Here is a 25,615-nt window from a genome sequence, read left to right as displayed (position 1 = left end):
GCGGATGGTCGGGCCCTAACGTGGGAAGCAGCCGTCTGTGCACCTGTCACCTGCTGGCCCCGCCGGCCGCCTGCCCAGGGGTCCCCATGTAGGTGCCTCCCAGAGGGACCACGTGCACTTAAAAAAAAAAAAATTGACATGAAATTCACGTCACGTAAAATGAAGCGTCTCAAGGCGAACAGTTCAGAGCCGGCTGGTAGGGTCCCGGGGCTGGGCAACTAGCGGTCTATCAAATTCTGAAACGTTCTCATCACCCCGAAAGGAAACGCGGCTCCCGTTAAGCAATTATTCCCCTAGTCCCCCAACCCTAAACTCTGGCAGCCATCGATCTGCATCTTGTCTGTACGGATTGCCCTCCCCTGGGCGTTTTTGTAAACAGGGTCACGCGCTGGGTGGCCCTTTTGGATCCGGCTACTTCCGCGAGCAGGATGGTTTCGGGGTTCATCATCTTGTCTCGTCTCGGGGCTCCTTCCTCCTGCTGGCTCCCCACACACACTCCTGCCACCTCCTCGCTGCGGAGCAGGGAGCTGCCCTGGGGAGCACGGGAGGGGAGGAGGCAGCCCCCTGGAGGAAGGGAGGGCCCCCACTCTGGCCCGGGGAAGGGGGCTCCCTTAAGTCCCAGGCTTTTGTCCCGCTTTCTGGCCACCCCCAGGCGAGCCTCTGAAGCAGGAAACCGCAAATGTGTCTGTGACCTTCCGAAGCAGGAGACGGATCCCCGCAGGCCGCAGGCTGGGGCCTCGCCTCCTTCCTCTCCTCCAGCCCCAGGAGACACATGTGGCAGCAATTGGCTTTTGCAAATAACCTCGTTTGGACTGTTTGAAAGTGCTCTTGGGGCGGATGGTTCCAGGTCCCACTTATCTGTCAACCAATCTCCTCCTGAAACAGCCCCGGGCTGGGCAGAGATGCTCATCCGATGTGGAGTGACCCCCTCCCCCGCCAGACGGGCGCTCAGACGTCAACCGACACCAGCCGGTGTTCCTGGGGTGCAGGACGGCCCCCATCACCCTCCTGCCCCGGCCCCCTTCCTCCGAGGGCCCAGCCTGTCCCGGGAGGTCCTTACCTCTGCAGCCGAGCTGAGCAGGAAGTCATGGCCACCTCCCTCTGTATTTCCAGAACCCTGGGGGTCTGGAGAGGGATGCCTGGAATCCCGGGGCCTGGGGACGTGCTGGGATTGGGGCACTTTTGGCACCTTCCGCGGCCGCCCTGCCCGCCCGGAGCATTGGACGGGCCACGGTTCCGGCCAGCGTGAGGCGCGACCCCACGCCGGTGGCAGGAGGAAGCCATTTATCACCACGGAAGGATCTGGCTGCTGGCATGTTTATCTAGAGGAAGGAAACGAACTCTCCACCTCCTCCAAGCGGCGTCTGGCCTGCCCGCCGTCCGCGACGTCCGTGGTGGAATTTTAAATAACGAGCCCCATTCGTCAGTACCTGTTTTGTGTCTCCCGCGGGGCTCTCGCGCATCACTCCCTGGGTGTCACACTTTATTGCTGCTTCCTCCTTTAAATAAACTCTGCCATAAATTCAGTGCTGTCGGAGCCGAGCTTAGTTTGACATCTGTCCCAGGAACACGGGCCGGCAGGGCAAGTCTCCCTCTCCGGGCTGGTGTCCAGAGCAGACTGGCCAGGACACCTGCGGTGAGCCTGCTGTGGGGCAGGAGGCTGCGGTCCTGCAGGCTTGGGGACCACGCGGTTTGTTTTTGCAGATTTCCAAGCCAGGAAAGAAGTTGTAAAAAAAATCTCACCTGGCAACCGGCATGGAAATTGCTGGAGTGCAGTGGTGCAAACCCAGCGGCCTGTGCCGGTCTGGATACTTCTGGCCAACGGGACCGTTCGGCTAAAAGTGCCTCCCGAATTAACAACCTTAGCATTTGCACCTCCAGCGTCCCCCAGGTGAGGTGACCCAGAGGTGAGAGCATAGGCCCCGCAGCTTCCCCTCCACCCACACACCCATCATCCATCCTGCCATCCATGGAGGCCCCATCCATCCATCCATCCACCCATGGAGGCCCCATCCATCCATCCATCCATCCATGGAGGCCCCATCCATCCATCCATCCATCCATGGAGGCCCCATCCATCCATTCATCCATCCATCCATGGAGGCCCCATCCATCCATCCATCCATCCATCCATCCATGGAGGCCCCATCCATCCATCCATCCATCCATCCATGGAGGTACCATCCATCCATCCATCCATCCATCCATGGAGACCCCATCCATCCATCCATCCACCCATGGAGGCCCCATCCATCCATTCATCCATCCATCCATGGAGGCCCCATCCATCCATCCATCCATCCATGGAGGTACCATCCATCCATCCATCCATCCATGGAGGTACCATCCATCCATCCATCCATCCATCCATCCATGGAGGTACCATCCATCCATCCATTATCCATCCACATCCATCCAGCCATCCATCCAGCCATCCATTCATCCACCCACACATTCATCATCCATCCTGCCAACCATGGAGGCCCCATCCATCCGTCCATCCATCCATGGAGGTACCATCATCCATCCATCCATCCATCCACCTACACATTCATCATCCATCCATCCATCTATGGAGGCACCATCCATGGCAACACCGGACATTTCACAAGCCCAAGGAAATGACACCCCAAGGAAGCCCTTGGCTGTGGAGAGAGGGGGCCTTCGTCTTGGGGTGCATGCGATGTTTTGGGTGGTTGGGGGGGGGCAGCCACCAGGCTGTGCTCAGGGGGGAAGAGGTGCTCTGTCCTGCTGCAGCTCTCAGGGGAGGGTGGGGTTCAAAGAAGGTCTCTACCCCACTTGTCTCGTTAGTTTCCCGGGGCTGCATAAACCAAGTGGGCTTGAACGACAGAAACTTCTCTCACTGTTCTGGACCCCAGCATTATAAAGGCACGGGCAGGGCCATGATCCCTGCAGGTGCCGGGGAGAGGTCTGTCCAGGGCCTCTTTCCAGGCTCTGCTTATGGTGCTGTCACTGCAAACTCTACTGGACGTTCTCCTGTGCGTGTCTGTCTGTCCCCCCTTGTTACAAGGACAGAGGTCACATTGGATTAGGCCCACCTTACTCCAGGAGGACCTCTTCTTAACCAATCACAGCTCTAACCACCCTGTTCCCAAATATGTCCCCACTCTGGGCTCCAGAGTGCTAGGACTTTGACAACGAATCCAACGTTTGGGGGACACAATTCAACTCTAACACCTGCTGAGGCTGAAATCCCTCTAAGCCTGAAAAGGACAGACCCTTTGGGGTTCCCTGACTCTGCTTCCCCAGAGGGGTGGGTGAGAAGCTGGTTCCTAGTGGCCAGGAACCATGGTATTTGTGGGGTTTTCCTGTCTTCCAGAACACAGGTCAGCAGGGCTCAGGGGACCCAGAGCCCTATGGGGGTTCAGGCCGGGCCTAAGACTCCCTACTCTGCCCTCTGCCACCTCCAGGCCGTCCCTAGGAGCCTCAGGTCCCCCTGGTCTTTGGGCACCCCGAGTTCCCCGAACCAACCCCAGGATGCTGTTCCTGGAGCAGTTTCCCGGGCCACACTGTGCCGGTCTTCGGGTCCCCACCCCCAGCAACCCCTGCCTGGGGGCCACAGTGCTCTGGGAGCCCCGAGGGGCCAGGAGTAAGTCCTGAGCCGCTGGCTGGCCGAAGAGCCACCTCGACCAGCAAGAGCAGCGGGGTGGGGGTAGGGTGGGGGGCACACGTGAATCACTTTATCCTTCCCGACGGGCTGGGAGCCCAAACGGAGCCCTTGGGAATGAAGCCCCGGCTTTCCACACACCCATTATCTGGAAAGAATTGCTCAAGTCTGAGTCTGGCTCTCAGGCCAAGGTGGGGACACCCGCACCTAGTTCCTGCCACACCCATCCGCGCCCCAAGCCCTGGGCACACCCGGAATGCAGCCTCTGGGCCTTTGTGCACGCCGGGCCCACACTCCCCGGGAGTGCACTGTCCCGCCCTCCCGTGGCTGCACTCCTGCCGTCAGGAAGCCCCGGGGCCCGTGTGTCCACTTGCCCGGGGCACTCTGTCAGCCAGTCTGGACCGTGAAGCCGGGAGGGCAGCGGGCCTGGCTCCCCTGGCCCACCCTCCCCGCCGCTCGGGACACCTGGTCACGGCTCTCCACTTGTCCCAGTGAAATCACATCTGACCCCCAGCCCCGAGTGCTGGGGGTGGGGGCAGAGTGCAGATCCTCACAGGTTGATGGCCTCGGCCCGGGGACCCCTGTGGTCGTGGAGACAGGGGAGGCCCTGCGTGGGGACGGGGACTTACTTGTTCGCTGCCCGCTAAGGGAAGTTTCCCCACGAGACCACGGGACGGGACCGCCAGCCCCACCGAGGGTCCCCAGCCCTCCGGCCCTTCTCCCTGCTCTCGGGATGCTCCCTGCTAACCTGGCCGCTCCCTCTCCTTTCTTTCAGGGACCCCCCATCCCGGCTTTTTCCCTTGAGGACAAACAAATGTATCTTCTGGCCAAGGTGGGCGGGAAAGGCTGGGGTCCTGAGGAGTCAGGAGGCTGTGAGCCGCCCAGGCACCCAGCTCTCCTTCCCCACCTGTCCCCAGTGGGGAGGGGGCTCATGGCTCGGCAGCTGACCCCCTGTAATCCCCATCTCAGACACTGGAAATGAGCTGTGAGTGGGAGCCTTGGAACCAGCCCCCCGAATCCTCAGGCTCCGTCTCCCAGAGGCCCCCGGGGTCTCGTACTGACGCCACGGGCTCCAAAGGCTCAGGACTTTGCAGACCACCCGTGGTGTGTGTTCTGGGGGTGGAGCGGGCACCCTTGGTGGCTGGGCCGCTGAAGAGACAGTCCAGAGAGAGGCAGGGTGGAAGCCGGCGGGGGGGACGAAGGACCCCGAGGGGGGAGTCGCCGCAGAGGGGGGACTCGGCTCACCCCGGGCCCCCAGAGGGGTGTCCTCACCTGAGTCAGGGGCCTCTCCCTGAGGAGCAGCTCCGGCTTCGCCGGGGAGCCTCCGGGTGTCAGTGGGGGGTGACCCCCAGGCAGCGGGGCGACAGCACAGGGACAGCCCTGCCTTCTCCTGCTCCTCCTGCAAGCCTGGGGGATCGCCGCGGGTGGGCACGTGTATGAGTGAGTTGTGCGTGTGTGTGTGTGTGTGTGTGTGCGTGTGCGTGTGCCCGAGCACCAGGCAGGCACGCCCGGGGGGGTGAAGGGGGTAAGGCCGCACGTGGCTCTGGGACACGGGACCCTTTCGTGGCACGGCTGTCTGGGCCGGGGCCCCGGTCCTGTCTGGGTGAGGTCAGGTGTGAGCCTGGTGGGGCCCATGCCTGGGGGAGGAGGGAAACTGGGCGGGACGAGGGAAGCGGGAGCCCGGAGGCAGGTGCAGGCCGGGAGCACAGAGCCAGGGAAGGCCCTGGGGTTTCACGGCAGGGATGGGGGGGACCGTGCACCATGGCCTTTCCTGGGGCCGAGGCAACCTTGGGGAGCCACTCCTTCCCTTTGTAGGAACAGGGAGGCAGGGTCTGGGAAGGATCCAGCGGCCGTTCCAGCCCCCCTCCCCACCCCCACCTCCCCCAGTTCCATGAACCCAGGCGCCTGGGCCCTACTGGCCGGGGGCGGAGGCGGGGAGACCCCTGGAGGGACTCAGAGGTGAGAGCTGAGGCTGCCCCCTGGTGGTGGATGTGCCCGTCCTGTGCTCCCCAGTTCAAACCTTGGCACAGGGCAACTTTGCGGCAAACCCTCCGAGGCCGGGGGACCTTCAGAGTGAGGCCCCGTGGTCCGGTGGCCTCGTGCTGGGGGCAGGGGGACATTTCTACTCTCCACCCCCTCCTCTGAGGCAGGGGCTGCTGGCCCGTTTACAGACACCGGGCCTGTCCCATAGAATCCAGACTCGAACCCCGACCTCTCCGCTGGACCCACAGCTCTACTGTTCACATTTTATGCTGGGGGCGGGGCTGAGGTCCCTGGGACTGTCCCAACACCAGCATCAGAGGGCAGCCCTGCCCTAAGCGGTCGGCCTCAGTGGTTCAGGACCCTGCGGATCCCGGGCCTCGTGGGGGGACATCTCTAGAGGTAGGAGACACCCTGCGTGAAGGCCGAGGTCATTCCCTGGAAGAACGGGGGAAACGGAAACGTGGGACAAGTCCTGGCTTGAGCCTCAGTGTCCCCTGAGAATCAGGAACCCCGAGACCCACCCCCCCCCCCAGACTGGCGTGTGTCCCCAGGCCGGCGAGGCCCCCAGCGTGCAGCTCGTGGTCACAGCCAGCCCCTTGAGCACCAGCTGTGTGCAGGGGCTGCGGCTGAAACACGGCCCCGCCCCCAGGACGTGCACCTGTTGATGTCCAGAACCTGTGAAGCCGTGACCTTGCGTGGGGAGCGTGACTTTGCAGGTGCGACTGGGTCAAGGGTTGACATGTCAGGTGACTCTGGATTCTCCCGGGGCCGTGTAGTCACGGGGGGTCCTCCTGAGACGGGCAGGACAGTGGAGCCGGGCCAGACAGAGGGACAAAGGTCGGCAGGCGCTGCCCTGTCCTCCCGCCCCCCAGGGCTGCCACAGAGCACGTGCGGTCCAAGCCATTGGCTTTGTGGTCGAGTGTCGCTGTGTTACAGCAGAGACGGGAAACTCACCCAGGTCCTGTTCCAGGGAGTCATCGGTGTCCTGCAAATGACAGGTCGCTCGGGACTGTCCCCAGGGCTCATGTCAGTCACCCCAGTGCCATCCGGAGGGGACTCCAGACCCCAGAGCAGAGCGAGGAGGGGAGGGGGCCGACCAGGGGCAGCCAGGTGGCCTTGCGGGGAAACTGAAGCAGGCAGCCTCCGCCCCCTCCAGGAAGCAGGTAGCTGTGACCGCCCTCGGTGTCCCGGCTGCCCAAGGAGGGGCCGAGGCTGGGGGCTGGGGGCTCGGGGCTGGGAGCCCCCCAGGAGCTCTGGCTAGTGAGACGGCCCTGCCTTCTCCTGCTCCTCCCGCCGGGGCTTGCCAAGCGCGACCAGAGAGAAATAATAGAATGTTCCTGTTTGGACATGTTTCCTCCTATTTTTAAACTGTTGCTTTTCTCCCCCAGAACTGTTAGCATGTTTGACTTCAGCATCCGGGGAGAAAAACGGCCACCAGCAACGTCCCCTAGTCTGTCTGAAAGTGTCTCGGCGACACAGGGTCCCTGCGGTCTATGCCCACACCTCCCCCGGCCACTGAGCACAGCCACCCGGCGTGGAAGGTTCGGGAGCAGAAGTGACTCAGCCAGTGTCACTGGCTCCTGAGGCAGCAGGGCTCGGATCCAGACCCAGGTCACGGGAAGCCAGTTGGGCTTTTTCCCACGACACCATGCTGCCCCCCAGAGGTGAGTCTGATTTTCCAGAAAGAACTAAACTGACCCAGGAGCGACAGCTCCTGGGGGTGTCCCTCCCGGGTCCCACGGTCAGACCCAGGGCTGGAGGTGACACGTGGCTGTCACTCAGAACCCAGCGGAGAGGCTAGGAGCGGGCATCCCCTACGTGGGGGGAAGCAGGTAAAAACCCAGCAGTCAGGGATCCGGCTGCATTTATTTCCTTTGGGGGCCTTGAAAATGTAACAACGAGTGCCTCGTATCTTTGTTCGAAGAAAACGTATTGAGTCTTACTATGTGCTGGGCAGAGAATGGGCTCAAAATAGTAAAAGTCACTCCCGACACAGTGTCATGGAGACTGGGAGGCAGAGCGGTTGAAGCTCTGGGGGAAAAGCGTTCCAGGTAGACAGAACAGCAAGTGTAAAGGTCCTGCGGCAGGGAACTGCCCGCCGTAGTTGACGAAGAGCAGTGAAGTCTGTGTGGCTGGTGCGGAGTTGGGGGCATGTGGAGGGGGTGTCAGATAGTGGAGGGGGGCGGGGGCCAGAGTGCGGTGGGGGAGGGGAACCTTGGGGGCCGTGGTGATGAGCTGGGCAGTGAGTGGCCTAGGGCGGTCCTGGTGAAGGCCGCGGTGTTCGTCGACCTCGCAAAAGTGGGTTCACTGCTGCGAATCTCAACCACGATATTGAAATCCCCGCAAGAAGAATATGATTTGCTTTGCAAATCGGACCTTCCGTAGCCGCTTGCTTCCTCCTGCCCGTCGGCACCAGGCTTTCCGACACCCGAGGGTGGACACCAGGCCTGTCTTGCTGACCACGGCCTCCCCAGCCTCTCGCACAGGCCTGGCACGTACGGGGGTTCAGCGAGTGCTCGCTGAGTGGAAGGCCGGAAGAGCGAAGACGCAGAGGCACACGCTCACGCACCCTGTCACGGAGCGTGCCGCTCGCTCCGTCACATGCAATCCCGAAGAGGAAGGATCCGTGTCAGGGCAGGCTGACGGCAGTGAGGATGGGCGAAACTAATTCTGGGGGACCGTTCCGGGCTCTGTCCATCAGACCAGTCTCCTCCGCCACCTCTCCCTTCCCTCAACGTCTTTCCCTTTTCCCTCGGCTGCTAGGAAGCTCAGAGCCAGCTTGTGTAACCAGGGGTCGAAATATCTCCCTGAGGCCCGAAGAACTCCCTCCTGTCGTCCCTTCTGTCCCCTCCCTGCTCTGCTTCTGCTGTTTCCGACTCCTTTTCATTGCCTGTCGCATCCCAGTGCTGCAGAGATCGGGCGGGTGACAGCAAGAGGGAAAGGAGTCGTAGGGAGGCAGTGCTTGGGGGAAGGGGGCAGAGGCGGGTCCCAAGGCGGGAGGCCCCGCCCCTCGGGTCAAGGCCTGGCGCCCGGGATTGCCCACCGGGGCCTCCTGTACCTCCAGGAGCCAGCTCCAGAATCCAGCAAGGACGGGCAGATAAGATCTCGCCAGATAAGTGATCCATTGACCCCGGCCGTGGAAGGAAACAGCGGGGCCGTGAGCTTTAACCACCTTCTGGCATCAGACGCACACGGGAATAAAAATACCAGCTGCGGGTGGGTGTGGAGCCTCCAGAGAGACTTCCCAGCCTGGCACCGCCCGGCTGGGGACACCGCTCGAAGGCGGGGAGCGACCGGAAATTCCGAACCTGGCCCCACCCAGCAGGAGAGGCGGCCTTCGACGGCCACCCGGCCGGCCCGGGCCTCGGCTTCCTCGCCTGGAAGATGGAGCCACAGCGAGCCCCCGCCCGGGTGGGTGTGGGGCTCAGAGGAGACGGTCTGTGGGACCTGCCTCGTCCCCTGTGGAGGGCTGTGCCCCCGCCGCGGGCCCCGGCTTGCTCTCTCTGAGGACCCTCGGCTCGGGGCAGCCCCCCGGCCGCCGACCGCCCGGTCTTCGACCAGCAGAGGGAGATAAGCGCATGGGTGCTGCCCCCAGGGGCTCCGGAGCGCAGCAGGTGGCCCGGCTGTCCTCACGGGGACACCGTTCTGTTCCCGGCGAGGGACAGTCCTGGCTGCTGCTGGCCTGCTTCCGGCAGGCGGGAGGCCGGGACAGGGCATCACGGCACCACGCGGCTCGGTCTCCCGTCGGGCTGCCTTCCTCGGTGGGGTGCGGGTGGCTCCTCGCGCGCTCTGTCCCCATGGCAGCCGCTCTGAAGGGCTCGTTCTGTTAGCCGGGCCTTCCGGGCGCCCATCCCAGATGCGAGAAGGGGGAGCCCAGGCCACGGTCCGAGCCACACTTCTGCCCCGGGCATGCTGTCTCCTGCGTGAGTCCAGCCCGTGCGGGTCCTGAGGACGCGGCCCCAGAGGCTCCCGTCCTGCAGGTGCGCGTGGGACGGACACCTTCCCACTCTTCTGCCGACTCTACCTGGCCCGGCGCCGGGCACAGGAGCTGAGCAGATTCTGTTCGTCTGTGAAGGAACGACGTCGCCCGGTGCCCCTGGAGGGACCCGCCCTGGAGAGGGGCTCCGGGGGACCCATGAGTCTCTTGGGCATCAGCTGACACCCCCCACCCCCACCCCGAGGAGACAGATTCCAGCAGGGCCCCTGCTCACCCAGGAGCTCCAGTGTGTGCCCGGATCAGCCACGCCTGGCCTGAGTGGCACCTGGAGATGCTCGGGCCACTGAGGCTGCCCTCCAGGGGGCAGTGCCGACCTGTGTCCCCTCCCCTTCATTCCCCGGCACAAGCCAGAGGGGCTGGGGACTCAGAGGGTGATGGTTCCTGTCCACACTGCCAGGCTTAGGGGCGGCTCTGAGAGCCAGGGGTTTCCTTCCCTCTGGACCTCTGGGCCGCACGTCTGGTGGGTCCCGCTAAGTTCGGAAGTCCCAGCCCCTGGGTGACAGGTGGACATTGGAATACTAGGAGCTGGGCCTGGCGGGGACGTTGAGGCAGGCGCCCGGCAGCATGGGCCCCTGGGGACCCCCGGGCACCTGCACTTGGGGGGGGGGGGGCGGGGTGGCCATGATGGGAGGGGGTGCCAGGAAGGGCCCAGGAATGGGGCTCAGGAATGGGTTCAAGGCCAGCCTCTGCCAAGTGCCATCCAGATCCAGAACCTCTCTGAGCCTCAGTTTCCTCATCTATACAACGGGGCCAGAGCATCTGTTCTGTCGGCCTCCTGGCAGGAAACGGGTTGGGGCAGGCCGGGAGGGGGCAGGGTCTCAGAGGCCCTGTGGAGATCTTAGGCCAGTTAGAAGTGTCCCTTTCTGGCCAGTGCAGCGGGATCTGGTCCTCCCCTCAAAGGCTCACTTGGAAAGGTGTGACCTGGGGCCTCAGCGGTGGGGGAAGCGGGGCCCAGCTGGGAGCCAGTGCTCGGGGCCTGTGAAGCTCTGTCAGGCCAAGTGCAGCTCCTCGGGCCCACTGGCTGGAGGGGCCACCCAGCAAGGCCGAGCACGACCTTTCTCAGCCACCTGGTGGTTACCATCACTAACCAAAGCCGTGTTGTCCTGAGGGAGGCGGTCAGCTCCCCACCCCACGCCCCCGGGCTAATTTCAAAGTGCGAGTCAACCCGGGGGCTGCTGCCGATGCCGGGTCCTGCCGGCACCGGCCATGCATGGGAGTGAGCTCCCCGTCCGTGGGACATCCGACCTCGTTCACAGACTCTCCCCGGGCTCCACGGTGCAGAGCAAGAGGTGAGTCTCGGAGCAGTGAGGTGGCCGAGCTGAGAGCCCGCGGCCCATCGGGGTTGGGGGAGGCCAGTCCCTGAGTGGTGGCAGGGCCCCTCAGCATCGTGGTGCCCTGGGCCGGGCCGCCGGGCACAGCCAGGGTGCCTGCTGCATTGGCACCCCACTCTGAAGAGGAGTCCTCGCCGGTGATGGGACAGCGGGGACCCCCTGGGGGCAGGAGCAGGAAGGGGGAGGACAAGGAGGAGGCGGGAGGCCCCAACATTGGGGGACAGCCTGCACGGAATGCTGCACCCCTAGGTGGATGCCCCTGGGGACAGAGGGGAGGCTCGGGGTCCCGCTCCCGCCAGAGGCCCTAAGGGAGGATCCTTCCCGCCTCCTCCAACTGTCGGGGGCCCCAGGCGTCCCTGGGCCGGTGGCTGCGTGGCTGCAGCCTCTGCCTCCGTGGCCACGTGGCCCCTGCTCTCTGTGTGCTCTCCTCTTCCGTCTCCTGTAAGGACGCTTGTCATGGGATTCAGGGCCCGGCCTCACCCGGGATGATCCACAAAGACCCTTGTGGGAAATAAAGTCACGGTCTGAGGTTCTGGGGGTTAAGACACGACGTCTGCTCGGGCGGGTGGGCCTACAGTTCAGTCTGCTACACCTCAGGCTGCGAGATCCAAGAGAAAACACCACCACCCGATAAAACCAGTTCCGGTAAAACCCCTGTGTCTGCACGTGTCTTCTCCGCACTCTCCCTTCTCGTCCTTCTGTGTCATTTGGGCTCTTCCCTTGCAAGACGGGCCTGTCGATGACCCCACCTGGGCCACAGGCACAGGTCCCAGAGGGGGGGACAGAGATGACACGGGGAGGGGTCCCGGAGGCGTGACCAGCACGGTCCCCAGCACGTGGTAAGTGATCCGTAATGTCGTGAAAGAAACTGATGCCCCCAGGAGGTCGTTGTCCGGTGCAAGGGGGCAGAGGGGCCAGGACCCGGGGCCTGACCTCTGAGTCCTTGGCTGTGTCTGAGCTGGAGGCCAGCCCCTGCCCACCCCATACGCCCCCACCGCAAGAAGGAGCCCCTGGGAGCGTGGCCTGCAACCGCACATCAGCCTCTTTCCCGTGTCCAAAGGGTCCAGCCTGGGCCCTGGTCAGATCTGCCCGCTGCCTGCTTTCGTGCGGCCCATGAGCCAAGAATGCCTGTTCCATCTCATTATCATTTTTTAAGATTTTATTCTTAAGCAATCTCCACAGCCGACGTGGGGCTCGAACCCCCAACCGCGAGATCAGGAGTGGCGTGCCCCGCCGACACAGCCAGCCAGGCGCCCCTCTCTTCCGGTCTTCAGTGGGTGAAAAAACTCACAAGAATACAAATACACGTGAACACGATACGGGTTTCCAAGTCGGCGTCCATCCGCGGGTGTTCTTGGTCCGTTCATCGACGTTGCCGGGGCTGCTTTCCTTCCACGAGGCGGGAAATTGAGGGCCGATGCGACTAAGACAAAAATCTACCCTCTCTGGCCCCTCGCAGAAAGTTTGCTGAGCTCTGAGCTGCACCCTCCCCCTCGTGCGGGGCGGGCAGGGACTGGCCTCCCGAGAGGGTAGACGGCGAGCCCCCCGGATGGTGACAGGGCACGCCTCTGCGTCACCAGGAAACGCGTGCCGAGGACCACCTGTGAGGCGCTGGACGGGTCACGGCGCGCAGCCAGGCTGGCCTTGTGAGCAAGGGCACCGGCTCTGGACTCGAGTTCCAGCTCTGGGCACGTTGTGCCTCGGTTTCCCCATCCTGAAGGCGGGAATGCTCGCACCTCGTGGGAGAAAGGATCCCGTGAGTCACAGGGCACAGGACGTGGTCCCCAGAGGGAGTCACCGGGTTTCTCTCAGCCACCCCCTCCGCCCTCTGCCTCTTCGGCCACGCCGCTCCCCACACGCCCCCTCCCGCACGCATGACGCCACAACTCCCCCCTGGTGTCCCCGCTTCTGCCCTGCCCGTCAGCGCACGGCCCCCCCGCCCCCTCCAGTGGCGAGCGGGTCGATAACACAGTTATTTGCTCTGATCCGCACCCGCTGTCCGCGGTCTCATTCCCCGCAGCCTACCGCGGTCCGGAGACGAGCCTGTGTGAAATCAGCCCGCCGCTCCGCCAGGACGCCTACGTCAGTCCCCTCCCTGCATCTCGTGACGTGGGCACTCTGCCGTCTCACGCCATCACGACGAGAAGGGTGAGGACGGGATGTCCCGAGAGAGAGAGAGAGAAACCACACTCACACCACCTTTATTAGCATAAATTGTTATAACTGTCGTATTTTATCATCGTGGCTGTTCATCTCCTACTGGGTCTAGTTTATGAATTAAATTTTAGCATAGGCAGCAATGCATAGAAAAAACATAGTCCATACAGGGTTCAGTGCTATCCGGGGTCAGGCATCCGTGGGGGTCCTCGAATGCATCCGCCGTACATGAGGGGGACCGGTGTACATCATTCTCTCCTGGGCTTAAAACGCTCCAGGCCCCATCCCACCCAGAGTCAAAGCCAAGTCCATACCCTGGTCCCTAACCCCCCTGATTACCTCTCTTAACTTTCTTCCCGACCCCTTACCCCCAGTTACCCCTCCGGCTGTTCTCTGCACACACCAGGCTTCTGCCCCAGGGCCTTGGCACATGCCACGGCCTGTCTGGGCCTTTCTTCTCAGGATCTCCATGTCTCACTTCCCCATCTCCTTTGGGTCTTAACTCGAGGACACCTGCCCGGTGAGGCCTTCCCTGGGTCACCCGATGGAAAATTGAGCCTCTATCCCCACTCCCTCCAGAAGTTTCCTTTTGGATGTCACCATCATGTAACGGACTGTACATTCTACTTACTTGTCATGTTACTGTCTGTTTAGCTCCACTGGAGCAGTGCAGACATCCTTCGGGGAGGGATCACAGCCTGGGCTCCTAGAACCTTCTACAGACAGCGCCCTGTGGGGCAGACCGTGCCAGCTGGTTAACAGGACGCCAGACGCTGCCGCCTCCCGCGGTGCCCCACGGTCACACTGCAGGGTAGGGGGCTCAGCGTCTTATGCCCATTTCACAGGTGAGGACAGTGGAGGCCCAGAGCAAGGGCCTCACCCCAGCTCCAGACCCAGTGCTTTCCCCACCCTGGTGGGCAGAACAGTGGAGAGCAGGCTCTGTGGGATCCAGGTGTTCCAGGAGGGGCAGGAGATTGAGAGGGGGGCGAGAAAGGGCGTGGGGGACCGGGACCGCCCAGGGCCTCCCTCCAGAGGCTCTTCTTCCCGTCACTTCTTCTGGCCTTGTCACCAGGGGCTGATGACCCCGGCTCGTCCCTGCCCCTCACCTGGCCCCCCGCCCCCCCCGCAGGGGTTTCATGGGTTCACGCGGCTGCCGAGCCAGGGCTGGCTGGGGCCCAGCGCTTTATAAGGGAGGAGTCCTCGTCGCCTCCTGCCGCCAGTCACCTTTGGAGGTCGCTCCTGCTTGCTCAGGGGAAGCATACCGGCCTCGTAAAAGCATAAACCAGTGACTGGCAGTGAGAGGCGGCTGGAGATAAGGCAGGACCTTTACAACCAGATAAGCTGACAACAGCATCCGGCCCCTTAAATCTGGTCCAGCACCAGGCCCGGGGGCCGCGGATGCCCGGCCGGGCTTGCACGAGATAAGAGAGGGCAGAGCGGTGGGCTTCCTGGGCCCGCCAGAGGGGGCCGGCGGGGCCGGCTGCCGGCCTCCGGATGGGGGCGCTGGGCTGGGGAAGGGGCCACCTGAAAACCGGCCACATTAATGGTAGGTGGGGCGGCTCAGAGCCCAGTGGGCTCGGTGTTTGGGCTTGTGTTTTAATTTCTGTTTTCTCTGGGTTGCGAGAAAGGGGCTGTAAGGGCATCTGGGTCCTGCAGCTCGAACAACGTGGGACCCCGGGCTCTGTTGTCCTGGGTGTCTGGTCTCCGCTGGCCTCACTCCGGGGCGGACGCCCCCACCCCTTGCACCCCCTGTGAAACCCCAGCAGCTCAGGCTGGCGTCTCTGACCCCCGAGTCCTTAGGCAGGGGAGCGTGTGTCCCCAGAGTTTCTGCAAAAGCCCTGGAACAGAGGACCCCCCTCCCACCGCTGACCTCAAGAGCGGGCCTGTAGCAGGACCGGGGGGGGCAGCCCACGGGGTCAAGGAGGGGGTTGGTGGCCTCGGGGGGGGGGCGGCAGAACTCTGGTTGGAGCCGGAGGGGGACACCCCACAAATAAGAGGTTGTGGGCCAACCTGGCACTGCCCTTCTCCCCGTCGGCCTGGATTCATCGCCCACAGCCGTGGCCTACAGCCTGGGGCGGTTCTCACACTCTGCGCCTGGAACCCCCAGGGTTACACAGCGGGTCGGCAGACTTCTGAGTCCCAACCTTCAGAGGTTTGGATTAAGCGGAGGTGGGGTGAAGTCTCTGAGCTAACAGACCCGGGGGATGCCCACGAACCACCTGTGGGGGTTCCCGGCCCCGCCCCCAGGCATTTCTTTCTCTTTGTCCTTTTCTTCCAAGAGGAGGTGGCCAAGGTAAGGGGCAGTGAGGTCCTCAGGGAGGCGGAGTCCCGCCCACCTGGCCCTGCTGTGACACAGACCTCAGACCCTGCGCATCCCAACCCTCCCCCATTGGCTCCACTAAGGGGAGGGGCACCCTCCTTGGGTTCTGGGACTTTGCCCGCGTGGTTCTCTCAGGCTCCCCTGGAGGCCAGATGGAGGCCAAGGGAACAGAGTTGCTGGAGGCCGGGGGGAGGCTGGGGGGAGGCCGGTGGAGGCCAAGGGTGGCTGGGGGGAGCATTGCTGGAGGGTGGGGGGAGGCCGGTGGAGGCCGGGGGAGGCCGGGGGGAAAACAGGCAGAGGCTGGGGGGAGGCCGGTGGAGGCCGGGGGAGGCCGGGGGGAAAACAGGCAGAGGCTGGGGGGAGGCCGGTGGAGGCCGGGGGAGGCCGGGGGGAAAACAGGCAGAGGCTGGGGGGAGGCCGGTGGAGGCCGGGGGAGGCCGGGGGGAAAACAGGCAGAGGCTGGGGGGAGGCCGGTGGAGGCCGGGGGAGGCCGGGGGGAAAACAGGCAGAGGCTGGGGGGAGGCCGGTGGAGGCCGGGGGAGGCCGGGGGGAGACCAGGCAGAGGCCGGGTGGCGGCCAGTGGAGGCCAGGGGTGGCCAGGGGGAGCATCGCTGGAGGCTGGGGGGAGGCCGGGGGGAGGCCGGTGGAGGCCAAGGGTGGCTGGGGGGACCACCGCTGAAGGCTGGGGGGAGGCCGGGGGGAGGCCGGTGGAGGCCAAGGGTGGCTGGGGGGACCACCGCTGAAGGCTGGGGGGAGGCCGGGGGGAGGCCAGTGGAGGCTGGGGGGGAGGTCGAGAGGAGCATCGCTGGAGGCTGAGGTTCCACAGCTGCCCCTGCAGTCCCCCTGCTAGAATTGTGGTGTCTGGACCCCAGGAAAGTGAGCGGGGGCCCCCGTGGAGCTCCTGGGGGAAGCCGGAGGTCTTACCCGCAGCCCATCCAGCCTCCTCCCCTTGGCCCGTGGCCCAGCTGCCGTCTTCAGAAGCGTGTTTCGTTGTCCTCCGATAACAGTGAGCCATTTCTGTGTAGTTGGAAGAAAATAATCAAATACTTCCCTTCGTCCTCCCTTTCGCCCACCCCCAGCCCAGAGGCCCATTTTTCCGGGGTTGCGTCCGCGGCTTCTTACGCACCACGAGAAGCGCTCGAGGCACCCCGGGCGTGCGTGCCCACAAACGGGCACCTGTGTGCGTCCGTCCGGGGTCCCGTTGGCCCCAGCGCCCTGCGGCCGCCTGGGCTCGTCGGCTGATGGGGGCAGCTCTGCGTCCGCTCAGGTGGATCTCACTAGTTCCCTTGGAAGGTCGCACAGTCATCCGTTCCAGGAATGACCGCAACTCACCGCCGTCATCCCTGTTGTTTCTCTGTCGAAGATCCGGCAGCAACACCCCGGAGCCTCCGCCTCGGGCGGTGGGGGAAGCTGTTCGGCGGGGGCAGGGGGATTCCTAGACCCAGCAGCACGGACCCCCAGGGTGTGCCCCCTTCCAGCTGGCAGAGGGCCCTGTTACCATCCAGAAGCTCACAGCGAGTGCGGGAGGCCGGCCTCCCCGTCCCACGTGGGGACGCACACCGGGGCCTGCAGCTCGGGGACAGCGCGGGGGCCGGGATGCCTTATGAAAAGTGGAAACTAGCCCCCGCCCCCCAGGGTGTTGAAGGCAACAGAAGTTTGAAGGGGAAGAAGAGGCCGTGGATGGGGTCTCGGGGGAGGGAAGGGCCACAGCCTGACTTGCTAGGTAGCTTTGTCTTTGTTCTCGTTCTCAAGGACAGCAAACGTGCACTCTTGTCATGATTTATAGAAAGTACATACCTGTTTAAAAAGACCGGAAGGGGTTCCCTGGGGGCCTCAGTCGGTTGAGCGTCCGACTTCAGCTCAGGTCACGATCTCGCGGTCTGTGGGTTCGAGCCCCGCGTCGGGCTCTGTGCTGACGGCTCGGAGCCTGGAGCCTGCTTCCGATTCTGTGTCTCCCCCTCTCTCTGCCCCTCCCCTGTTCGTGCTCTCTCTTTGTCTCTCAAAAAAAAATAAAATAAATAAACGTTAAAAAAAAATTTTAGGCAATAAAAAGACTGGAAGTAAAGAGGCTGACAGGTTCAAGGCGGCTAATTCTGGGGTGGCGAACAGTAATGATTACTGCTTCTCACTTGGCTCTTTTCTGAAACAGTCCCATTTAAAAATATACCTTAAAAGCTCCCCACCCCCTTCCGCTGGCACTGGAGGTAACCCCCGGGCATGTGTGGGGGGGCCCCCCCCGGGTCCGGGTAACCTGGGGACAGGACCGGCAGGTAACATATTAACCAGACTCTCCCGAGTGGGAAGCAGGCCCAGGGAGGGAGTTTCCTTCTAGTTTAGCGCAGGAACGTGACTCAGCAGGGGCCTCCGGGCACCCCGGCAGTGGTCAGGGACGCGCCCTGGAGGCCAGTGACCCCTCCAGCCACCCAGGAGCTCGCGGCACCCTGACAGCCGTTATCAGGAGCCGGCCCCGGCTCCGATCTGGCTCCCCACGGCCACCCCGCTGCTCTGCGGGTGTCACCTCTGGCCAGGGGATGGCAGGTGCAGCGGTGGCCGGGACCCAGGCAGGACGGCAGAGGGCGGCTGGTGTTCGGACCAGGGCAGAGAGCCGCATGAGTAATATTGAGCTATTTGCCACGTGAAAACCAGAAAGTTCATTTTAATAATGTATTCTGTTTAATCCGCTAGATCCAACATTATCCTGTCAACACCGAGGACAGTATCGGTGAGATACTTCACGCCCCTAGTGCCTTCGCGAATAAGTCCTCCGGGCCCAGCGAGCGTCCCACACCCACGGCACGTCTCGGTGCGGAGCCGCCACGGTTCACACGCCCCACGGGGGCGCAGGTGGGCGCGTGGCTGCTGTCGTGGACTGCACGGCCCAGGCTGGCCCGGCTCGAGGGGGTCCCCGTTCAGAAAAGGGCGGTGGAAACTGGCAACAGCAAGGGGAAGGACCTGGGCCCCTTTTCCAGCTCTGATTTATCAGGTTGCCACCGGACCTGTGGGAGAGCCATCGGGCGAAGCACGGCAGGGACACACTTCCAGGCCCCACGCCCGTGACACGAGGGTCTTGAGGCCGTGGCCGGGGCGGGGATAGAGTTCTGAGTTCGTTTTGTCACACCCCACCCGTGCTTACAGGGGTATACAAACCACTGTGGCTGGAGGAAACCGAGTGAAGGGCGCATGGGCAACTCTGTGTCCTGTCTCAGAAAGTTCTTCGTGACTCTAAAATTTGTCCAAAACAAGTAAGTTTGTAAAAAATTAAAAAAAAAAAAAAAAAGCTCTCTATTAAACATAAAGGACTGAGTGATGTCTACGACAGACCCTCGTTCATACCAGTGAAAAAGATACGTGCAACCTTCTCTTTGGGCTAAAAACCCAGACAAAAGATAGGAGACCATGGTGTTCAAGAGGCTGGACGTCAGGCACCACGGACAGTAAATCCCTAGGAGGCAGGGAGTCTGGTGATTTCCTCAGCTTGCAGCCTTCATGATGCGGGGCAGGGCTCCCTGGAGTAAGTCAAGCCCCAAGTTCAAGGAGACCCGGGCACAGGAGAGTCCGGGGGCCTGCAGGGGGCCTCCTTTGAATAGTCAGCCAAGAACCGACCCCCTTGCATGGGAAGAAATTATCCCCCGGGCTGAGGAAAGAACCGCCCAAAAGAACACGTGACACACAATGCCCGTTTTCCCCAGACGGACTGACTGAAGTCCTCATATTTTACAAGGTTTGGGGTTGAGTGAGCAGAAGGGTCTTGCTTCATTACTGAGCGAAATTAGCCCTAGAGGTTACACATTGCTCTGGTCCCATCTAAGAATTTTAAAAGCGAGACCCCAAATGATCAAACCTAACTACAAACATGGAACTTAACTACACCCTGGAGCAAAACTCAAGGATATTTGTGGGCATAAAAAGTATCTGGTGCCAACCGACGTGAGACTCAGGGTCTGGTCCCCAACCGCACACGCCAGCCGGGGAGAGAAGGCTGATTAGCTAATGGCGACCGCCCGCCTGCCCCCACCCCTGGGACAGCCCAGCCCACTCCCTACCCTGTCTCCTCGTCCCAGGAGGCTGACTGGTGACCAGCCGCCCGGCCTGTGGGTTCCAGGTGGGTCCAGCCGCCCGGCCTGTGGGTTCCAGGTGGGTCCAGCTGGTGGGAGGAGCCAGGAGCAGGTCGGAGCGTGAAAGGAGAGAGGGGCTCGCTGGGGTCGCGGACGTCCCCCCTCTACCCAAGGCCACGGCTCCTGTCAACACCCCTCCCCCTGAGCGCCCCACCTCCGGGTTCTGTAACTGCCCCCTCCTGGCCTCGGGACAGTAACCAGATTCTTCACCATCGTTTATCTTCTGTGTCCCCTTGGGGTGGGCGGCCTGCTTCCACAAGGACCCTGATTGACATCCAAGTCCCTAGAACTAAGAGTGACAATGACACGACACCCCTTGTAGGGCACTTACCATGGGCTGGGGACACTTTATTTAATGCTCCGAACAGGTGTGTGGAGTAGGTGTTCTCATCGCCCCCATTTTACAAATGTGGAAACTGAGGCACGGGGGAGCAGATTAGCAGCGTCGGTATTCAAGCCAAGGACTCCAGGACTGGGAAGGAGTCGGGGGGTCTTCTCTGAAAGGCGGGTGTGGGATCACACCCAGTCTTGCGTGAGAGGTCAGGCCGTCACGTTTAGGGTCCACAGGCCCCAGGGCCCATCACGTCCCCCTGTGGGCCCTTAGATGGACACCTTCGTCTGTGGGTCTGGCCAGGCTCTGCTCAGCTCGCACACCCCAGGGGGCCCAGTGCCATTTGCCAGACGCGGCAGGATTGTCGCCGGAGGAAGCTTGACCTCGGTGGCCTGAGCGTTGCCCGAAAGTTACCCCGGAGTTCAAGTGACCTGCGTGTTACTCTCCGTTTCCTTTCTGCTCGAGCGGAGGATTAAAAAGGAAAGTCGGTGATCCCAGGGGTAACAGCGCAAGCTAAAAATACTCCCAATAAATAAACAAACAGGGTCAGTGATCGGCGCCCCATGAGGCAGCATTTCCAGACGCACAAAGACCATCGTTTATGGCTGTGGATTCGGGTCAATTGTCCAAAGGATGCCGTGCCCAAGATAAAGGCAGGCAGAGTCCTGCCGGGGAAGGACGCCATGACCCACGTCAAGTCATTAACCTCCTCTGGCTTCACCTTGACGGTGATCCGTGAGCCTTCCTGGGAAGGGCGCCGTGGGCCGCGATCCAGGCGGGGACCAAGCCGGAGTCGGGCACGCGGCCAAGTTGGAACCGGCTGGCTTGCGGCCCAGTGATGAGGACACCCTCTGGCTGGGGTGGTTCGTTGTCCAGACGGCACAGTTGTGGAGCGTTTATTATGCGATTACTCTCGTGTTATCAGCCTGAACTCTCGAGGGCAGAGCTGCGATCAGTGCAAGGGGCCGATGCTATTTACCAGGGAGGGCCCGCCCCGCGCCCCTGCCCCCAGCCAGGCTCAGGCCTGTGGGTGTGGAGTCTGGAGGAGGAAGCGGGGGGGTGGGGGGCGGCTCTTCTGGTCTTTGATTCCGGGATTTTAACCAAGAATAAATGCATCGGTTATTTCAGCAGATGGGTCTTACAAACTCGGGAAGACCCTCGAACCTTTCTGAGCCTCAGTTTGCATAAAACAGGGGCAATAACAGAGCCCGCGTTCTAGGACGATCGAGAAGATTCCAGAAGATTCCGTAGCACCAAGGGCCTCGCACGGAGCCCGGCACAGAGAAGGTGCTTGACGATCGAGACCTGTGTCTGTTACTGGTGTGGGACTACCGTTTGGCCGACTTCTTCTTAGTCCCGAGGGCTCTGAACACGGGTGCTGAAGCTGGTCGACCTGAGCACACCCCGGATCCCCAGGTAATGGCATCTGTTGTGGGTCCGGCTCATACCGGCGGGAGTTCTATTTGGAGAGGACTGACGGCCACCTTCCAGGTCACCAGAGAAGCCAGACGGTCCTCCGTGGACACAGGTTGCGTGTGCCCTGGGACAGGTGCGTGCCCTGGGAATGCCGTTCTGTCTCTCCACTTAATGGCTTGGGAGCATCATCCTGGGCTCTATTGCTCAAAGTTGCCGGAAGAGTTCAAAGCCAGCCAGCGAGCCCAAGGGCAGATTCTGGGCGTGGCCTGTGTCCTCTGCACTTTGCAATGTCACTGGCCCCCCGGAGGCTCCAGGGTGGGAAATGGTTTGGAGGCCAGGCTGTTTTACTCCCCGAAGTGGGCGCCTTGACTCCTGAAGAGAGGAGGGGCCCCGGAATTTCTACTGGGAGCCTCCGGGGCGCCGTCTGCTGGGGGTCAGGGCCAGGAGGGCTGGTCTTGGTTCACGCGGGGGTGGGGGCTGATGGAATACATACAGGGCCCCAGTAACCCCCAGCGCCCCCCCTCCAAGCCTGGGCCTTCCCAAGAGCTCCCGTGGCGGGAAGGCAGCCTGGGGGTCCCTGGCCCGTCTGCACCAGCACGTCCAGCAAAAGCTTAGTTTGCACATGACCTCGGAGCTTTGGTTTGAAGGCTCTGCCTCGGCCCTGCATTTACCCAACCGCTGGCCCCTTGGGGGAGCCCCTGAAGGAGGTGTGGATGCAGGGCTCCGAGGCCCACAAAACCGGCCCTGGACATCCTCTGGAAGGGAGAGCCGTCAGCCGCCCTGCTGGGAGGGAGTGGGGGTTCTGGGGCCTGGGGCAGCAGGAGACCGTGCGCTCACTTCCCAGGTGCCCAGGGAGAGAAGCATCTGGCTCTCAGCAGAGATGACTCTCGCACACCAGCCCCCCAGGACTCTCTGACTTTCCAGGACACTTCCTTGTTCCTTCTCTTCTCAGATCCTGGAAGGATGCTTCCCCAAAGCGAAGCCTGACGCATCCCGGACACGACCCGGCATCTTCAGCCGGGAAACCAGCGCAGGCTCAGCGGACGGAAACTCTTGTCGCAAGGACGGGCAATTAGCACGTGTCTCGACCCCTCCTCTCCCTGGACGGCTGTTTCAGATGTCAGATTCCTGCCAAGCTTCGCGTCTCGTCCTAAAACCTCTTTCCGGGGGCACTCGGGGGAAATTAACGTTTGGCTGGAAGAGAAGAGGCCCCCGGGGCCCGAGCACGTGGCGCTCTCCCGGGGAGGGAGACGGACCCGCGTTCATCTCGCCCGTGAGAAATTAATTGGTGTGGAACCAATTATGGAAACGCGAGCAGCCGTGCCGCCTCCGATGCCTTTGGAGCCGGGGGGCGTGGTCACGGAGCGCCACACGCCAGGTCTAGGTGGGTCTGCGGAAACCCAGCGTCCCGCTTCCGTCCTCTCCGAGACCCCCTCCCCGGACGCCGGGAGCCCGACGTTCCGGGTGTGCAGAACCGGGGAGGGGTTGGTGCGCACGGCCCAAAGCCCACACGGCCTCTGCTCACACACATCCGTTGACCGGGCGCCGGGCTGGGCCCTTCGCAGGGGTTTCCGTCAACCCTTCCGACGACTCCCCTTTGTGGATGGGGACACTGAGGCACAGGGAGGGCTGCCCGCGTGCGGAGCGTCAGAACCCGGATTCGGCCCCTCTCGGAGCCAAGTCCGAGCCCCTCTCTGCCAGGCGGGTGGTGTGGACCGGCAGGTGTGGAGGAATACTACGTCCCCTTTTCACCGGCGAGGCTTCTTGGTCGTTTGTTCCCCGAGTGGCTACGAGCTGTCGTCCCTGCAGGCTGGGGGGCTGGGGGCAGGGCGAACAGAGTCCTGCTCCGGAGCTCAGGCTCTCATGGGGGCAGGGGGAGCCCAGAGGAGATAGGGGGTGCTGAAAGGTATGATAGACGTCTCTTCTTCCCAGCTAATGTCTGAATCGGCAGGGGAGGACCCCCGGGAGCTGTAGGCTCAGGCCTCACGTGGGGGGGGGGGGGGGGCAGCCCAGTCTATTCGTGGGAGGCCCCAGGGCAGGAGGGGTGGCTCTAGGTATCTTGAGCGTCAGTATCATGGCCCCATTTCACAGATGAGGTGAGAAGCCCCGGGGGGGAGAACGAGGTTTCCCAAAATCCCCAGAAGAGCTGGGCTTGGGGCCCAGGTGACCTCAGGCCCGGCAGGAGCCAGTGAAGGGCGACGGGGAGCGGAGGAAACGCTGGTCCGGACCAGAGCAGCCTGTACAAGGTGCCGCCCGCCCCAGGTTGGGGGGGGGGGGGGCGGGGGGATACAGCTGGGAGCTTGGCTGTGAGGGAAAACCCTTCCCGAAGGAAAGGGGCCTCTGGCCTCCCACCTGGTCCTGCTGCCACCACAAGATGGCGCTGTTTTGTGGGGCTGCGGTTTGGGTTTCGTCAGTCCGCAACCTAAGAGCAGGGACCCCGGGGACCAGTTTCTCTACCTGGTGATGCTCTGGGGCTTGTGGGGCTGAAGGTAATGGTGCGGTCCTGGGGCAGAGGGCAGGGTCGCCTTCCCGTGGGGTGTGCGAGCGCCGGTACCTCCCAAGCCCCGCCTTCACAGGCGCGTCTCTGTCCGCACGGTGCACACGCGTGTGTTTGTGCACCCGTCCGTGTGTGTTCGTCTGTGTGCTACCCGCCGCGGGGGGCGTGTCTGGTGTGCCCGCGTACGCGTGCAGATGGACACGTGCGCGCGTCTTTGCGTGCTTGGTGTGCGAGCGCGTCTTTGCGTGCTTCGTGTGCGTGCGCGTCTTTGCGTGCTTGGTGTGCGTGCGCGTCTTTGCGTGCTTGGTGTGCGTGCGCGTCTTTGCGTGCTTGGTGTGCGTGCGCGTCTTTGCGTGCTTGGTGTGCGAGCGCGTCTTTGCGTGCTTGGTGTGCGAGCGCGTCTTTGCGTGCTTGGTGTGCGTGCTGTGCACACGTCTGTGCACGTGCGTGTTGGAATCGCTGAGGCCTGGCTATTCCAACTCGTCCTCCGGCGGGTGCTGTTTATTTGTCAGGACCAGGTCCGGGGTCCTTGGTGCTCAAAGACCAGGTCCCTGAGCAGGGGGGCTGGGTGGGGGCCTCCTCAGGGTCTCCCGCAGCTCCGTGACGCCCTGGTCACAGCGCGAGTGTCCCGCGTTGCCATCTTTCCCCAGCAGACTCGGAGTTCCTCGGGGTTCAGGCCTGGATGACGTTCAGCGAGCCCCCAGATCCGGGCGCGGGACCTGGCCTCTAGGGACCCAGAGGTGCTGAGTCCTGAGCGGGGCTTCCTACCAGATGGCCCTGCTCTGGGCCATCTCCGCGGGTAATTGAGGTCTTTCCGTGGCCCTCCGAGGCAGGCCCTGTGATGGGGAAACCGAGGCTCAGAGAGAGGCTGGCTCACTCAGGCTGCCAGCCAGGAAGCGGAGGGCTGGCGTCCAGCGCAGGACCTGAGTCAGTGACAGGGCGGGCGAATAGAAGCTTCCACTGGCTGGAGTGTAGTTTGGGGACGGAGGCGCTGCTCCCATCTTCTTGCTCCAGGGAGCACGAGTGCCACCCCCCCGACCCCGCAGAGCAGGAGGCCAGGGGCGGCCGGCCGGGCCCCAGTGCTCCCTCTCTGGGGAGCCTCCCCGACCCCCACCGAGCGAGTCTGGCTCCCACGGTGTTCCTGCAGCCTGGGGCCCCACTGGCGTCCCAAGTGCCATGGGTGGTTCGCAAGGCCGTGAGCAGGCAGCCAGGGGTCCGGGAGAGCCTGAGCTTTTGAGAATCTGCAGAAGCCCGTTGGGCACTCTGGAGGCCGGGGTGATGCAGGCACCGACAGAAATGCCCCCTGAGTTTATGGGCTTCACTGACCCCGAAGCTCGGCATTGTAGCTCAGGCTAGAGCCCCGCCAAGGGCCAGACGGCATCGTGTGCCCGTTGGGGGGCCCGGAAGGACGCCCTGAGCTGGTTGGGCTGCCGGGGGCCTCTGCAGCTCACCAGGAGAAGCTTGGGCTGCCCCGCACCCCCACAGCCTCACCACCTCCCCAGCTCCGAGCGACCCCCTCATGCGAGTCCTGCTTCTGGGGGCGACAAGGATTCCCCCCCATCTGCTCCGAGAGCCACCCCAGGAGCCGCCGAGGGGCCAGATGCCTTCCTCGCTGCCTGTCCCACGTCTGCACAGACACCTGTGTGCACCCTCCGACGCCATCTGGAGAGAGCAGCCTTGCCAAGCATCGGCTTCCTGTGTGTGTCCTTACTGGGTTGGTCGATGGGGGGCGCCTTGTGGGGCCCAGCGGACACCAGTGATCAAGTCATTGGCCCTTCTGTCTGCGGCCACCTTCCACCCGCGGACCTCAGGCAGGGTCCTCACCCTGGAGGAAGGAGCT

This window comes from Neofelis nebulosa, chromosome 10 (assembly GCF_028018385.1).
Source record: "Neofelis nebulosa isolate mNeoNeb1 chromosome 10, mNeoNeb1.pri, whole genome shotgun sequence".
Taxonomy (NCBI): domain Eukaryota; kingdom Metazoa; phylum Chordata; class Mammalia; order Carnivora; family Felidae; genus Neofelis; species Neofelis nebulosa.
Note: the sequence above shows the minus strand (reverse complement) of the source record.